The following is a 16,411-nucleotide window of genomic DNA, read 5'->3' on the forward strand; positions in this document are numbered from 1 at the left end:
TCAAGGGGCGTGGCCTCGGCGCTCGCCGGAATGGCGTCCCGAGGTGGGTTTGTAGGCTTGCGGCCGCAACAGCGAAGGACCAGTTGCGCGGGAAGCAAGGATCAAGAGGTAGGCAAATGCAACACAAAAATATACAGTTTTAAAATCAGAGCACAATACACTCCCGGCTTCCACCTCAGGAGGTTCAGGGATCTGAGAAGCGCTGTAAACGGAGCCCTTTCAGCGCGGCGGCGGGGGGCGTGGCCTCTGTCAAGGGGCGTGGCCTCGGCGCTCGCCGGAATGGCGTCCCGAGGTGGGTTTGTAGGCTTGCGGCCGCAACAGCGAAGGACCAGCTGCGCGGGAAGCAAGGATCAAGAGGTAGGCAAATGCAACACAAAAATATACAGTTTTAAAATCAGAGCACAATACACTCCCGGCTTCCGCCTCAGGAGGTTCAGGGATCTGAGAAGCGCTGTAAACGGAGCCCTTTTAGCGCAGCGGCGGGGGCGTGGCCTCTGTCAAGGGGCGTGGCCTCGGCGCTCGCCGTAATGGCGTCCCGAGGTGGGTTTGTAGGCTTGCGGCCGCAACAGCGAAGGACCAGCTGCGCTGGAAGCAAGGATCAAGAGGTAGGCAAATGCAACACAAAAATATACAGTTTTAAAATCAGAGCACAATACACTCCCGGCTTCCGCCTCAGGAGGTTCAGGGATCTGAGAAGCGCTGTAAACGGAGCCCTTTTAGCGCAGCGGCGGGGGGCGTGGCCTCTGTCAAGGGGCGTGGCCTCGGCGCTCGCCGGAATGGCGTCCCGAGTTGGGTTTGTAGGCTTGCGGCTGCAACAGCGAAGGACCAGCTGCGCGGGAAGCAAGGATCAAGAGGTAGGCAAATGCAACACAAAAATATACAGTTTTAAAATCAGAGCACAATACACTCCCGGCTTCCACCTCAGGAGGTTCAGGGATCTGAGAAGCGCTGTAAACGGAGCCCTTTTAGCGCGGCGGCGGGGGGCGTGGCCTCTGTCAAGGGGCGTGGCCTCGGCGCTCGCCGGAATGGCGTCCCGACGTGGGTTTGTAGGCTTGCGGCCGCAACAGCGAAGGACCAGCTGCGCGGGAAGCAAGGATCAAGAGGTAGGCAAATGCAACACAAAAATATACAGTTTTAAAATCAGAGCACAATACACTCCCGGCTTCCGCCTCAGGAGGTTCTAGGGACTCTCGCAAAAGTCCCTCAAACTCAATTTTTAAAAATAGTGTTCTGATTGGCCCAGGGAGCTTTTTTCCTTTGGGTCATCTTGCTCCCGCGAGAGTCAGACTGCTGTGCTCTGATTGGCTGCCAGCAACATGAGAAAAATGTTGCTGGCAGCCATTACAGGACTCGGGGACTAAGTGCCCTGTCCTGAACTTTAGAAAAAGGAAATTATAAAAGGGGGCAGGATAGGGATACCCTGTCCGCCCTAGGCCCCATGGGGGAGAACCAGAGGGAACCGCCCTGCTCGGGCCAATATTGGAATAAAACAGCAATTTTTGTTGTGATCGAAAAACAAAAATGGCTTTCTGGGGACCCTCTGAGGCCTGATTTATTAATATGAGGAGGGTGGCGCATAGGCCCCCTCCCGGAGCCATATTCGGCCCCATGGACCCAATTGCACGGGGCCAGATTTATTAGTAAGGGGGGGGGGTGCAGCCCTCCTGTTGAAGTCATATTTGACCCCGGGACCCAAACCCTCAGGGCCTGATTAACAAAATTTTTAGGAGGGGGCGCATGATCCCCGTTCCCAGAGCCATATTCGGCCCCGGGAACCGCATCTGCTGGGGCCCACAGTTTTTTATAAAGCTAGGACGTCCCCCCCTCCCCGAGGTTTTAAAAGGCCCTGGGTACCCCATCCCCAGGGCTGTCACTTTTTGCAAAAGGGAGGAGGGCCGCATGGCCTTTATTGTCCCTGGGGACCCCCCTCTCCATGGCCAGGGGTCTTTATTGTCCCTGGCAACCCCATCCCCCAGGCCCAGCTCACTTGCTGTGTCCTAGGGAGCCAACCCCCAGGACAGAGTATTTTCCATGCCAGCACTGGTGCTGCTAGGAAAACTTGTGTTTGCACCCTTCTGGCGAGAGCATTTTTAAAAATGTCGCCAAATGGGAGCAAACACAAAGTCTTTCTACAGCGCTTGGGAACTTTAAAAATGCTTCCGTAAGCTGGGAGCAGACTTGTGATCTGTTTCCTGCCCACTCTGATGCAGGCAGGGAAACAGATCATCAGATTGCTGCCAGCCAGAGGGAGCATCCTAAATAGCTGCTCCCTCCTAGCAGGAGAAATGCCGGCTCCCGCAAAATGCGAGGAGTCGGCTGGGACCACAGGAGTGTTTGGTGGGTGGCCCTGGAGAGCACCGGGGCACCAACCTATTTTAAAGCATATTCCCATACATGATGAAGGCAAGCAAACCAATTTACTTGAACTTGATGGGTCTTCAAGTAGGGAATGTCAGTGGGCATCCTCCACCTACAGGTATAGAAACAAAGGCCTATGACCCTCTACTACGAAGCCACCACCATCAATTACAGTAAAACATAGCTTGGGTTGAAGAGGCAGTAGCAACTGGATGGGGGGAGTACACATAGGGTGACTCTGGAAGCTCAAGCACCGCATGGATGGCAAAGAGCAACAAAAAAGATAGCGCTTTTCAAATGGATTTGCATGATTGTTAAGTTCACTAGAGGAAAATGAAGGGTTAGCTAGAAAAATAAATGGGCACGGCAGGAATGCAAAGCTTTTCTAAACTGTGCAACAGATTTTCATCCAAGTGCCCATATTTCTAAAATTGACGCTGTCTTTTTGCAGGTGGGAAGAGGTGCAGGATGCCAAGCACATAGCTCTTTAGGAATGGCCTGTGAGTTGCAAGATGTCTGGAGTGGTGTTTTTGGAGGGAATAGCCCATAGGGCTGTCCCAAAAAGAATAAAGAGATGAAAAACAGTTACATTTTAATCACTGTATGTGTGGCAAAAAGTTTGCAATAAATGCAATTGTGTGATGCAAAATATCAATTCTTATGCCGCAAGATGTTTGAATCAATGCCCCAATATCCTGAGGGGTCTGCCCAAGGCTCTTTGTTGCTGTTTTCAGGACCAGAAGCATTCCCATGTCTAGAAACCAGAATATTTACCTAGCACCACAATTTACGTTTTTCCATATTTAGTTTAAGGGGATTTTGTCTCATCCAGCTACAGATAAAAAGCATCATGTTTCTAAACTGGTTCTGTAGATGTTCCAAAGTGAGAAGTAGGATTGGACAATCGTCTGCATAATTAAATATCCTGCCCACTCTTTCCATTGTTTCCTTTATTAGAGGCTGGATACATATATTAAAAAGATGGGGAAATAATGCGGACCCTTGTGGTACCCCACACTCAATCTTAAGGTCTGGTGCTTTGAAAGGTTTTAGTTGGACTACCTAGGTCCTGCTTTCCCTCTAAAAAAGAGCGAAAGACTTTTCCTCTGAAGCTCGCCAGCCATAGTCGATCCAAAAGAATTCTGTGGTCGACTGTATCCAAGCCTGCAGACAAGGCCAAAAGTATCAATTTAGGAACATGTCCCTGATCCAAACCCCTTCTCAAACCATCTATAACTGAGATAGTTGCTCCTTCAGTGGTATGTTTTGATTGAAACCCAGCTTGAAATGGCATGAGGAAGTTAGAACTGGAAAGAAAGAAACACACCTCTTCTGCTATTTGGGCTTCCAAATATTTGGCACAGTATATCAAGAATTACATGGGATGATTTTTTTTAAATGTTGAGGTTGTCTTCAGGTTTATTCAGCAGTAGAATACCTGTTGCTTTTGTTAAATAGTCTCCAATATTTAGGGAAGATTTCAGAAGACATGTAAGAGGATCTAAAATGGAAGGAGTAATCCATTGGAATACTTTAGGGGGCAGGGATCATCTGGTGATCCAGACTTGACTTTAATTAGCAAGGGATGTACATTTTCACATTACAGTTCAATAAACTCACAACACTTGTTGCTGTTTTCCTTCCTCTCCAGCCAATCACAGTCCATAGCAGGGCTATTGCCATTTTGATAAATCTAATTTTATCCCTAAGGAAGTTATTTAATTCATCACAGCATTATTGTGTATGGACCAGTTGCTGAATGATTCTATCTGTGCTAGAAAGAGCATGCACAATAACAAATAGTTCTTTCTGTTGGTTATCATCCATACCTAATCTATTTGAGATGAAGTTAGTTTTTTGCTGTATAAACAGCTTTTTATATTTGAGCATAAGTTATGTAAAGGTTAGTTTATCGAACTCATCATAGTCTCTTTTCCATTCCCGTTCAATGCGTCTAAGATGTCATTTTGCCTGGCTCAATTCTTTACTGAACCAGGGAGTGGCCTTTTCATTACCCCTTTTAATTTCCGGTGGTCCATGTTGGAGTCTGGCCATATCAATCCAGTTGTTAATTCCAAGACTGCCACATAGGGTCTTTTACTTAAAATAGGTTTGTTGAATCCAGTGTTTCTTGAAATACTAGATATAATCCACTTTCCACCACCTTTGTACCACTTCTAAGGAAGAATTTATCATAAAGTATAGCTCCTGTCCTGTGGATCAGAATTCTAGAGAGCTTTCACTGGGTGTGTGACTGCCATCCTTTAATTGGGATACAGAATGATTCTGATCTGATTTAGAGTTTGGTGGAGACTGTACTCTATTGCAAAGGCATAAGAGTACCATCTTCACCAAACTGAAGTTCTGCCCACCTCATTTAGAGATGGGTGGTACTGAAGGACAGCCCTACAGACAAATGGCCATCAGAGGTTTGGCATTTTGACCCGCATCCAATTTAGAGTGGGCGGTCAAATATCCAGTTTTTACTGCCTGTCGCCACCAAGTGGAAATTGGTGGCAAGGGGCAGTGAAAACTTGTAAATGACCGCATGCGATTGGAGAAATCAGTCATGGCGAGGAAGTCATTTCTTTTTTTTACTTTCTCAATGCCACTTAGGGATTTTGTTTTACAAAATATTGAATGTTTTCCGCACTGCTCCATCATGTTGATGAAACGGTACGTCAAACTTTCAAAGCATTGACAGGAACCGCCTTGTAGACCAAAGCAAGAGATGTCTGCTGGGCCAGCAAACATTTCTAAATTTAGAGGGTGGGTACTCTGATAAGGCGACAGAGTACTTTACTCCATCGCCATGATGGAGTAAAACCCATTCGCCGAACTGTAAATCAGATTCTCAGTCTTTTAGAGCCAGATGTACGAACATTTGCATTAGCGACTCGCAAATTGCGGAAAATTGTGAGTCGCAATTTGCAAGTCGCTAATGCCAATGTTCAACAGTGTCAGAGACACTGTTTGCAATTCCCAATGGGGTTGAAAATTGCATGCCTCATCAATATTCATGAGGCACTCGCAATTTGCGACCACATTGGGAATGGCTGGCCCTCCCAGGTATGGTGGCCTGCTGGAATCAGCAGACCTCCATGTCTGGGACTGCTTTAAAAAAAGCAGTTTTTTAAAAATGCAGCCTGTTTTCCTTATAGGAAAATGGTATGAATTTAAAAAAAGAAAAATGAAGCGTTTCTCTTTCATTTTGTAAGGGCAGGTAGTGGTCCCTGGGACCACTGCCTGCCCCTAATAAATATTTTTCCCTGCATTCACAAAGTAGAAACGTTTGCGATTGCTTTACCACCCTCTTGAAGAGGGGCGGTAAATTGTGAGTGTTTCGCGACTGCAATTGCGGTCGCAAAACATTCTTACATAGGGTTTTGAGTGGCTATTAGGAAGGGACGCCCTTGGAACGCCCTCTCTAATAGCGAGTCGCAAATCCTATGTGGCGAGTCCCAAATAAATTGTGACTCGCTAAATAGGGTTGTACATGGCCCATTGGTATTTTTGCATGCACAAACCGTTCGCGCATGCAAAAATGGGTCGTACATCTGGCCCTTGATCTCTTTCAATCTCAGTCTTACTTTTAATCAAAATGGAGAACTCAGTCAGAATTTTTGCCTCTTTCCTCCTGGTGATGCTATTGCCAGCTTTCACCTGGAGAACCTCATTGTCCTGCAGCCCCCCCAAAAAAAGAATAGTTTTGGTCCCATGGAGCAGAATTTTAGAGAGCTTTAACTCGGTGGATGACCGCCATCTTTTACTGGAATACACAATAAATCAGTCTTTCAATCTCTTCCAGTCTCAGTTTTAATTAAACTTGAGCACTCAGTCAGAACTTCGCCTCTTTCTGACTGTTGTTGCCATTTCCACCCTTCGCCCGGAGAACCTCACTGTTCCTTGGTCGCAGCAAAACAGGCATGGGAAATCAGCTCTAACATATGGAGAAGAAGTTATTCTCTCTGACAATAATAGCCACAGGCTAAATTTTAAAATGCTCCCAAAATCACACAGAACATCCTTAACTTCCCTGCCACCCTCTGGTGCTCTCAAACATGCGTCAGTGATGCTACCTGCTTCCTCGTGTGCCCTACAGAAGCCCTTCTATGCACTCCACCCATGTCTGTAGCCACAGATCCCTCCTGAAACCATGACATCTGGGAACCAAGAGACCTCTCTTCGGGAGCAGCTCAGTTGCTGTACACTTCCCTGTCCCTTGACAGGGTAGTTTGTATAACTGCACAATCTTCCGCACTCCGTCTGTCCTCTCCTGGTATCTTCTCCTGGCGCCCTCTCCTTCATCCCGGGGCCATGTACCAGTCTCTCTCCTAGGCCAATGAGCTCCTTCTTCAATTCTCCACCGCTGCTCTTGTTTGCTTGACACCATCCCCTGATTCCATTTTATTGCTGCTTTCTCGTATTTGTTTATTTATTTGAACAATAGTGTATCCAAAGACACATTCCTTCTTTGTATAAAAAGATACATAATTTCAACAAACTTCTACATCGTCGTTTAGTTTCAGCGACCATAAAAGCAACATAAAATAGAAGCCACGTTGCAATCTTAATCTATTAAATACAAGATAAAAAATTTCCAGATATAAAGACTACAGTAAAAGATTTTAGATTGGATAAAAGCTTTGCTCAAGGGTAATTGTTTTCTTGTTGTTTATTGTTATTGAGAACTACATGTCAGTTTATAAACAATACATAAAAAAAGGAGAATAAACAATAAATCAAATTATGGCCACACAATAAATTACTATGAAATGTTAACTTCTGGGATTTCTAAACACAAAAAAAAAAAACACAGATATCAAAAGATACAATATCTGAGATATTCATAAAACCTGGAAAGGAAGAAATAGGAAAGGTGGACTAGAGAGGAGATGATGTAGATAGTATGCAATATGTAGTAAATCATATATTATAGATAGTTGGAAGATAGTAGTGATAATATCATACAAATATAATATTTCAAGAGGAGATATTCCTACTAACAACAATTTCCAATAGGTAAACAGTAAGTCCTAATTCAAATAACAGTGTTAAAGGCTAAAACATCTAAACAGGCTAAAACATCAACAGTCCTAATGATGTCTCTGTAGTTGTGCCCGTTTTGTTTTGGTCTGTACTGGTTGTTGCTGTTTATTGTGCCCCTGGTGTGTCTTTCTTTGTCTCTGTACGTGAGCCCATTTTGTTTTGGTCTGTCCTGGTTGTTGCTGTTTATTGAGACCCTGGTGTGCCTTTTCTGCACTTTGTGCCCCTTACCTGTTTTCTCCTGTCTTCCTGTTGTTCCTGTTTGTGTCCTCCGTGATGGTTCTTTTCTGCTGCTGCTGCCCCCGTGGCCCCTCCACCTGCCGGTTTCCCGCTCCCGCCTCCCAGCTGTGTTTCCCTCCTCCCTTCCCTATTTAATGATGGCCGCTATGCGGCCGGGTGCAGCGGGTACGCCGCTGGCACGCGAAAGGCAAGCGTGTCTGCGCCCGTCCGTGATCTGACCGCAACCAGCGCTCCGCCGACCTCGCCCTTGCAGAAACACCGCACATCCGCAGACCCTGACCAGGTGGAAGAGCCTTCTCCTACGTTGCTGCCAAGGCCTGAAACGAGCACCTAGTCAACATCAGATGCTCCCCTACTCTACCTACCTTCAGGAAGAGCCTCAAGACCTGGCTTTTCGGCTCACCAGGAGCTGCACCCCCCCCCCCCCAGCGCTTGAGACCCTCATGGGTGAGTAGCATACTTTGAAACTCCCTGATTGATTGATTGATTGATTGATTGATTGATTGATTGATTAATTGATAACAACAACAGCATGAATATAAATAATTATGGTAATGAATTAATAAGGAGATGAAAAGGGAAATAATTCCCTTATTGTAGTTCCTAATTAGAAGGAAAACTCTGAAATATTACCAGAAATATTACCAGAAATTGAATATTCATTAGCTAAAAAGGGGTTCCAAATTTGGATGAAAGTTCCAAATTTGTCCTGTAATCTACAAATGAGTTTTTCATATGAGGCTATTTTATACATTTCAATAAGCCTTTCATCATCTGTAGTACATTGTGGTGTTCTCCAATGTCTTAATACACACATTGTTCCTACAGTGAGCGCAATAGCTATCAATCGTCTTGTATGGTTTGTTAGATTTGGGAGATCAGTAAAATCATGTAATAGAATTAATTTTTCCATTAAAGTAATGGACACTTGTATAGCTCTGTGTAGAGAGGCAGTTATGGAAGACAAATATTCCATTCAGAATTGGACATCGGAATAAAATGTGTAGTATATCGCAGTCCTCCTGTGAGCACCTCCAGCAGGTAGATTGGTATAGTAAACGTGTTGTCTTGAGTTTTTGTGGTGACCAGTTATGAAGAATTTTGAAGAGAGTAAATTTCATTCTGGCCTCTCTGATTCCCTTATCCATGTTCATAATAACATCCGCCCATTCCTTGTCGGAATAGCTACAGTAATTAATACTTGCAATTTGACTTGAAATTGTGCTAGTAATGGGTATGAGTGTAATTAATGCACTATGAGATTATAAAATCCATGGACTGTGCCTTTGAATCCCCCCCCAAATTTTTAGGTATTGTAACACTGGGGAATCCTCAACTATCCAAGGATATGGGCCTAGTCTACGAAATAGAGCTTGCTTTAGTTGTAAGTATTTCCCTTCTTGGGAGTTAGGGAGTTGAAATTCTATCTGCTCACCTTCAAAAGTGAGTAAGTGATCCAACATTAGAATACCTGCTCTTTCCCATACATTCCAGGAAATAGTATGTTTACCTATTCTAGTATAAGCGTTATGCCTCATGGGGGCCTTTCCAAGTAGTCTCGGGTTACTCTTAAGGAGTTTGGGGCATGTATCCAAATCATAAGCATAGATTGAACAATAGGGTTGGAAGTTTGTAAAGCAGGTGATTTATGAGTGTAAAACATTTGCAAACCTGAAGTTGTCTGTACAGTTTGTCTTTCAATGAGAACCCATAGTGGTGCCTGTACTCTACCCCAAAAGAACAGGTTAAGATGGCACCATTTTTTATAAGCAGACTTCATTTTGGCAATAAGTGGATCTAAGTTATCTTAAATCATATGTTCTAAACCTGTGTTGATATAAATACCTAGATACTTCAGGCGGTCCACTGAAAATTATAGCCCAAAATAGCTACTTTCGTTGTACCCCTGGACAACTCTTCTCTCTTCTGTTGTGCCTGCTACTATTAACTTTGGGAAGCTGGGGAAAGTGACACCGGCAGGAGGGACCTGGGCTTTCAAAACCAATCTGCAATGACACCTTCTAGCCACTTTGGGAAATACTTCTGGTATAACTGGCCAATCAGCCCCTGACCGTTGGCCTTAGTTTTGTCATAAAAGATCAGTATGTCCTGGCAGAAGAGTCTATTCTAAAGGGTTTTTCTGACAACTGCTTTACTAAAAATTGGATACAATACCCCTTTTTGTGCATCTAAGTATTTAGAAGAATTCACTGGTCATCCAAAAGAATGAATTGCATTAGATCGGGATGCAACATTGGATAATCTAATTATTCCTGATGGGCCAGATGAGGGTAACACATAATTCCAGAAATGACTCGAGCCAACAGATTCCTATTAGAAACTGCAACAAATACAGGCAAAAGCCTAAAGAATGGTTTACAGTGACAGTGGCAAAATGCAAGTTACAGAGGAGAGAGCAGGGAGTCGGACCCTGCTTCAAGAATTGTCTACTTAGTTATAGCAGGTATGGATAAATCAAGCCAAAAGGAAGGTTTATTAATTTAAAATAATCCAGGACATAAAGAGTCCCCAAAAGGAATTTTAGAAGTTCCTGAGGAAACTAAGGTAGGTACTGTGCAGCTCGCATGAATCTAAAGCTTCCAGTGATTCCAAAACATATCTTAATTTGAAAAAATCCCAAACCCTTACTGAATTCTAAACAAACACACTTGGCCACTTCATCCCGTGCTCTCATATTGATGTCTGAAAAATAATATATGCGTGCAAAGGTCTCATTGCAAACATATTTTGGGAGAAACAGCAACTATATTGTTTGCCCTCGTGTCTTCCGTTCCTAATGCTGCCTTCCCATTCACTTCTTTCAGTTCTCCTGTGTTTTTCCTACATCTTGTGCCATTCTATCATCCAATTCATGAGTGCATTTGCCCGTAAAGTCTAATGCTCCATTGTTATGTCTCTTGCCTACTTTGGCCCTCATTACGAGTGGTGGCAGTCTACCTGGAGCTGCAACTCTGGGTGAAATTCTGAGTAGGACAGTGTCTCTGGGTCTGGAGTTAGCCGTTCCACAAATTCTGAACCTGATAATCGTATTTATTCCAACTCCGGACTCAAGAATTCCAGGCCAAAGCTACCAGGCTTAGAAGTGCACCCAGTGAAACCACTTGGAGTGAACAGGACAGAGGCTGCAAGCAGAAACCCAGTCTGACCTCTCCAGTACCATTTAGAAAGCATACAATGCGTTGACACATTCAGACTTGTTTCTGGGTTCAAGGGCACACTCAGCCATATGGAGAGCCTGTGGTTGCAGGCAGTCACAAGGGGCAGGCAGGGCACCCACATTCACTCTATTCTCCCTCCCCACACAGCAGACAGCCCCAGGCTAAGAGCAGTTCCTGGGGTTGCATGCCCTCTCGCACTTCCCCTACGGATTACTCACACCCGCTAGCCAAAGACAGCGACATGAGAAGTACGCACGGAGGCCTTCCGCCCTGACACAAATACAGCCAAGGCCGATGTCTGGGCCCGGGTGTGTTCCCCCTCTAGCACAGAGACAAACACAACCCCATGCCAATGTCAGAGTCTCTGGCTAAGTGGCACTCCACCACAGTCTCCCAGAGCACCATAAATGGGTGAGTAACAATACTGCCAACAGTCATACCTTGGATCACCCTCACACCTACCTTCTACCTGTTCCCTCTAAAGGAGGGACATCTCTGAGCATGGTCATATCCTTGGATGTAGGCACACTTCTTACTTCGTTCCCTTGCCGGAACACATCACAGAGTGAGCAGACAACGCTCCTGCTAGACTCCTTCTGGTTGCCATGCCATCCGAGACCCTAACCCTTAATCTTGAAACCCCCTCCTATACTTTCCGCCTGCCCTGAGTGGACAGAAAATATGAGTGGATTCGCCTCCAGAATTGGGGAAAACACACTGAAAAGGATTCAGTATTCACAGGTCTTTGCTATTATGCCCCATTCTGGGGACAACACTCGGACTAGTCTAAATTTGAGGGAGGGATACCAGCTCAATTCATAGATTCTGCCCCCGCCTCCCTACAGTACATAAACCCTAAAATCCAATGACAGTTAATTGGTCATGAGTTGGCTAGTAATGAGAACTTGGAGGCAAAATGCCATACCTTAAAGCTCAGAATTTCTCAAGTAATAATTACCTTGTTCTAAATAATGTATTATTCTTTGTGTTAAGTTCATATCACTGCCATTTGGTGGTTATTCTAATTTCTATCCATATTGTTTCTTTTGCAAAGCTCATTGATTAAAATAAATGTGGATCATACATAATTAAAAGTAATACAGATACTAATGAACTCTTCACTTATTAATGGCCCATCGTTACTAAGGATGCGCACAATTGTGTGATTTTTGTCTTATGAAATTTTTTGAAAATTACATAAACTCATGCAAAATTTGGTTTATTGCAAGAAATGTGGTTTTACATCTATCTTATGTGGCTTTTTTCCTACAAAGACATAGTTTTCATAAAAAGTCATAATATACTGCCAGGAGACTGGTTGGAGCTGAAAATGTATTTGCATGAGCATGGGCAAAAATTTATGCATGGACAAAAACTACACAAAATTGCGTAATGTGACATTTTTAGACATTTTGTGAATACGATCGAACACAAAATTAATACATTTAGGAAACTTTGCCAGCCTAATTTAAATTTCACTCAGGCCTGTCTCATCAAATGAAATGTTTCTTTATGTAGAATTAAACAATGAGACTGTATGAGAATTTATGTCAGATGAAAAAAAGCTTTTAAGTCAACATTGTTTAAGACAGTCTTGGCATAAAATTAAAGCATGCTCTTAATGGCAATCTGCAGTTATTTTCCATAATATTGTATTTCATCAATGTCCTCCCTAAATCTGACTGATATCCATTCATAAGTTCAAAAGGAAAATGTCTTACTAGCTCAGCGCATGTAATGAAATCCTTGTGCATACATTAGTTCGGATCAAAATTACATTACTGTTTCGGTTGCAGGACAATTTGGCTGCAGAACCAACTCTGAAATGTAAATATTAGCACTATGATGGTTCGTAAAAGTGAATATTGCAACAAAGTAAGTGACTGGGGAATCAAACAACTTTCCGTGCAGAAGCCACAGGCATCTCTTACTGAATTTATTTCTGAAGCACAGACCTAGCCGCATGGAAATGAGAAAGCAAGGTTATGCATAGTTCAGGAAACTTTTTCTGTGAGCCTATTTTGGAACGGACTCGCAGACTCTTTACTGCCAGTGCTTAATTTGCGCTGGTGGTTGCTGGTGGGGGCCTCTGACACTCAGGGGCATATGTACATGCCTCTATCGCCACTGGAACGTCACTTTTTCCGACGTTCCTGTGGCGATCGATGCCTCGCCTTATTTACAAGGTAGCATTAAGCCACTTAACGTGGCTTAACACTGCCTTGTAAATAAGGCCCCCTTTCACACTATGGTTAGTGTGAAAGGGGTGGGCAGTGGGTGTTGCGGTGGACGTTCTACCACAACACCCATTGATTTTGACGCTGCCCCCTATTTACAAGGGTGGCGTAAAAAGGAGGCAGAGCCAAAATTAAGACAAGGGAAAACCTAGTCTTAACTTGGTGAAAAAAGGAGACATGCTTCATTTCTCATTGTTTTTGCTTTTTCCCTGTGTGCTGCCTTGTGCAGCACACATGGAAAAAGCAAAACGCCTTGGATTGTTTATGTTCAGGAAGGTGACCCTTCCTGCACATAGACAATCTTTAAAAAATAACATATTGTAACTTCCATGTGTGCTGCACTAAGCAGCACACATAGAAGTGACAAAACGGCATTTAAAGAGTGTTTATGTGCAGGAAGGCACACCTTCCTGCACATAAATAATCTTCCCCTGCTTGCAGAAACCCTATAGTGCAAGGGTGCCAGCATTGGCTCTAGGTTGCTAAGCATAGCCAGCGCATGGGGTAACTCAGGCATGCACCATATTCATGTAAATATGGTGCAGCCATGCGTTTCTGAAGTGGCGGAGTGAGGACATGACGGCTAATGCCTCACTCCACCACTTCTTTGCACATATGCCCCTCAATTTTGGGGAAAGGCAGTTGTAGTGGAAAAAATTTACCTAAGAGGAAGAGAGAGGAAGACAAACAATACAGAAAGACGGAGGAAGAGAAAGACTGAAAACCGCCAGAAAGGGAAAAAGCAAGAATCTACAAGAGTGAGAAAATGGGGCAGGGGGTATCTACTAGTGGATTAAAGAGACAGTAGGTGGAATAAAGACTATGCAGCATTGGTTTAAGCACACCAACATTTAATTACACCGCCCGCGGGCTTAAGACCAGATCTTTGTGCACTGGCACTTATTCCTTTACAAATTAAGCACTATTTACGCACACAGTAAAAACTGATATCTTCAGGTGAGGTGTTCACCAGGTGCAGTATGTAACTCCGATTAGGAGTTTGCTTGGGGAAACGGAGGAATTGCAGGCAGCAATATATGTTTATAGTATCCAATTCTGCATGTGTCAAATATTTCCACATATTTTTCTATGATAAATTTTGTCCAGTTTCACCTGCCAAAATTTGTCAGTGCAAAATTGCTGGGATGGAGTTTTAAAATAAACACTGGTAATTCTGCTTCCTGCGCAAGCTGTGCGAGCATCAAAATAAACCACTCCGCTCGGATTCAAGGACTTTGTCTCCGCATCCCATCTTCAAAAAGAAATGCACTCAACTATCTTAACTAAGCAATATTTTTACCTTCTAAAACGCACATTTTTCTGACCACATGAATAGTTGATGTGAAGTTGCTTGCCTTTTTACCACTGTAACATTACATAAAGTGTTATCTCATAGCTTTTCTCCCCACATTATATGCTCTTACAAGCTTTCTTCAGAGGAATGTTGTTATTGAAAACTCTGTAGCGCACCACGTTACCAGTGCTTGATGAAAGGAACTGTCGCTCAGCCACTGCAATTCGCATCAGAAAAGGAATGCTTACTTTTACAATAGTAAGATTGGTAAATGTAGTGTTATGCGTGCTCTGGAGTGCATCTCCCCTTCCTGCATGGTGATGCCAGTGCTTAATTTGAGCAAGTGGTTTTCGGTGCTCAGCACCGGAACTTAATTGTCAACGCTGTTTTATCTAAATTAGAGGTTAACACAAGAGTTGTTTATTATTTCAATGAACATTAAAAATGACTAATATCTGCTACCCAAGCTATTATTGTAGCTTTGGGGTCTGGAATAGTCTAAAATACCATACTAGTAGAGTGTGTTGATTAGTCATTGTATTAAATCTTTCACTGGCGAGGGGTGTGGCTTTAACCTCCACAAGATGGCCGCATCGGGTTGAGGCTCCGTGAGTGAATGGAACTTCAATCGCATTGTTTGAGCTGTTTTTCCTTTGGCGGCAGTCATGTTGTGAAGCAATCTATGGAGCGAGCGCAGGGGCACAGGTAGCGGTTCTTTTTTTAAGTTTTAACCCATTTTTCGACCTGTTTACCCCGTGCCACTCTTTCCTCTCAGATGCCTGAAGTGGCGTCTGCCATTTTAGGCATTGCGAGACACCACTCTTTTTCACACGTCAGTCGGAGCGGCTTGCTATGCGGCTTTTGAGACGCCGCTGAGGCTTTAATGCTGTGCTATATGCCCAGCTGACAACAGTGCTTGGAATACTTGCTCTAATGGATATAGATACTGACTACTAGCAACATTTATATGTTAAATGACGTTGTTGTTCTTTTGGAGGATTTTTGAAGCTTTTTTCACTGCCTTTTTAATGGAAGTCACCACATAAATCTCTAATTTCATGTCAGGTGATACTAATGTTGACTTTGTCTCTTCATTTGACTGAATTCTTATATTTTGGAACATAACTGTCTGGCTTGCTCTTCACACTGTCCCATATCACCATTTTTCTTCGCCCATTTTGGAGATGTTTGTTTGAGCTGGCTTCGGAATGCTCTCTAGCCAATGATTAACGTCTTCTTTATCCAGTAGCTGGAAGGCCTCCTCAGAATAGACTGCGCCGGTTGCTATATTTTTTTATGCTGTTTCTATAATGAGCAGACCCTGTATTTGTAAGGTGAGTGCTACCAGGTCCAATACCATATATTAAACAAGTTCTACGTGCAGTCGCCTATTGAATTAGACTTATGTATCCACAGGTAGTTCGTAAAGGAACAGCGGTGCTTTTTCACCATTGTTTTCAGCAGCCTTCTACAAGTATCTTACCAATCGTCTGTGAGCACTTACCTTCTGAGAATTACAATATATCAAGTACTCACCTACATGGAGGTTTCTTCTTCACTTGGACAGAAAGTCTTTTCTGCTAGTATGTCTTCTCTTCACAAGGATTCCAACCCTGCCGTCCCTCCAAAACGTCACAAGAAGGAACCTAACTCTCCTACCAAGTCTCCGCTACCTATAACAATGGAGGACATCATGGAAGAGATAAGGATGCTTAAAACGTTCGTGGTAGAAACCAATGCTACTCTTCAGAAGCTGGATAGGAAATGGTCCCATTTCGAATCCAGAGTGTCAGAGGTGAACAAAACGGATTAGTAACGCTCAACATCTGATTCCTCAGGTTGCCGATATGTCTAAAGAAATTGCTCTCCTCAAGATGCATACAGAAGATTTAGAAAATCACAACAGGCGCAATAATCTTCGAATTTACGGGATCCCTGAGGGGGAGGAAGGATCTTACATGCTTACTTTCTTAAAAATGCACATTCCTAAAATTGTTGGTCTCAAGGATGGCACTACTCTCAATCTGCAGCGTGCCCATCGCATTGGTCCTAAAACG

This window comes from Triturus cristatus, chromosome 8 (genome assembly GCF_964204655.1).
Source record: "Triturus cristatus chromosome 8, aTriCri1.1, whole genome shotgun sequence".
Taxonomy (NCBI): domain Eukaryota; kingdom Metazoa; phylum Chordata; class Amphibia; order Caudata; family Salamandridae; genus Triturus; species Triturus cristatus.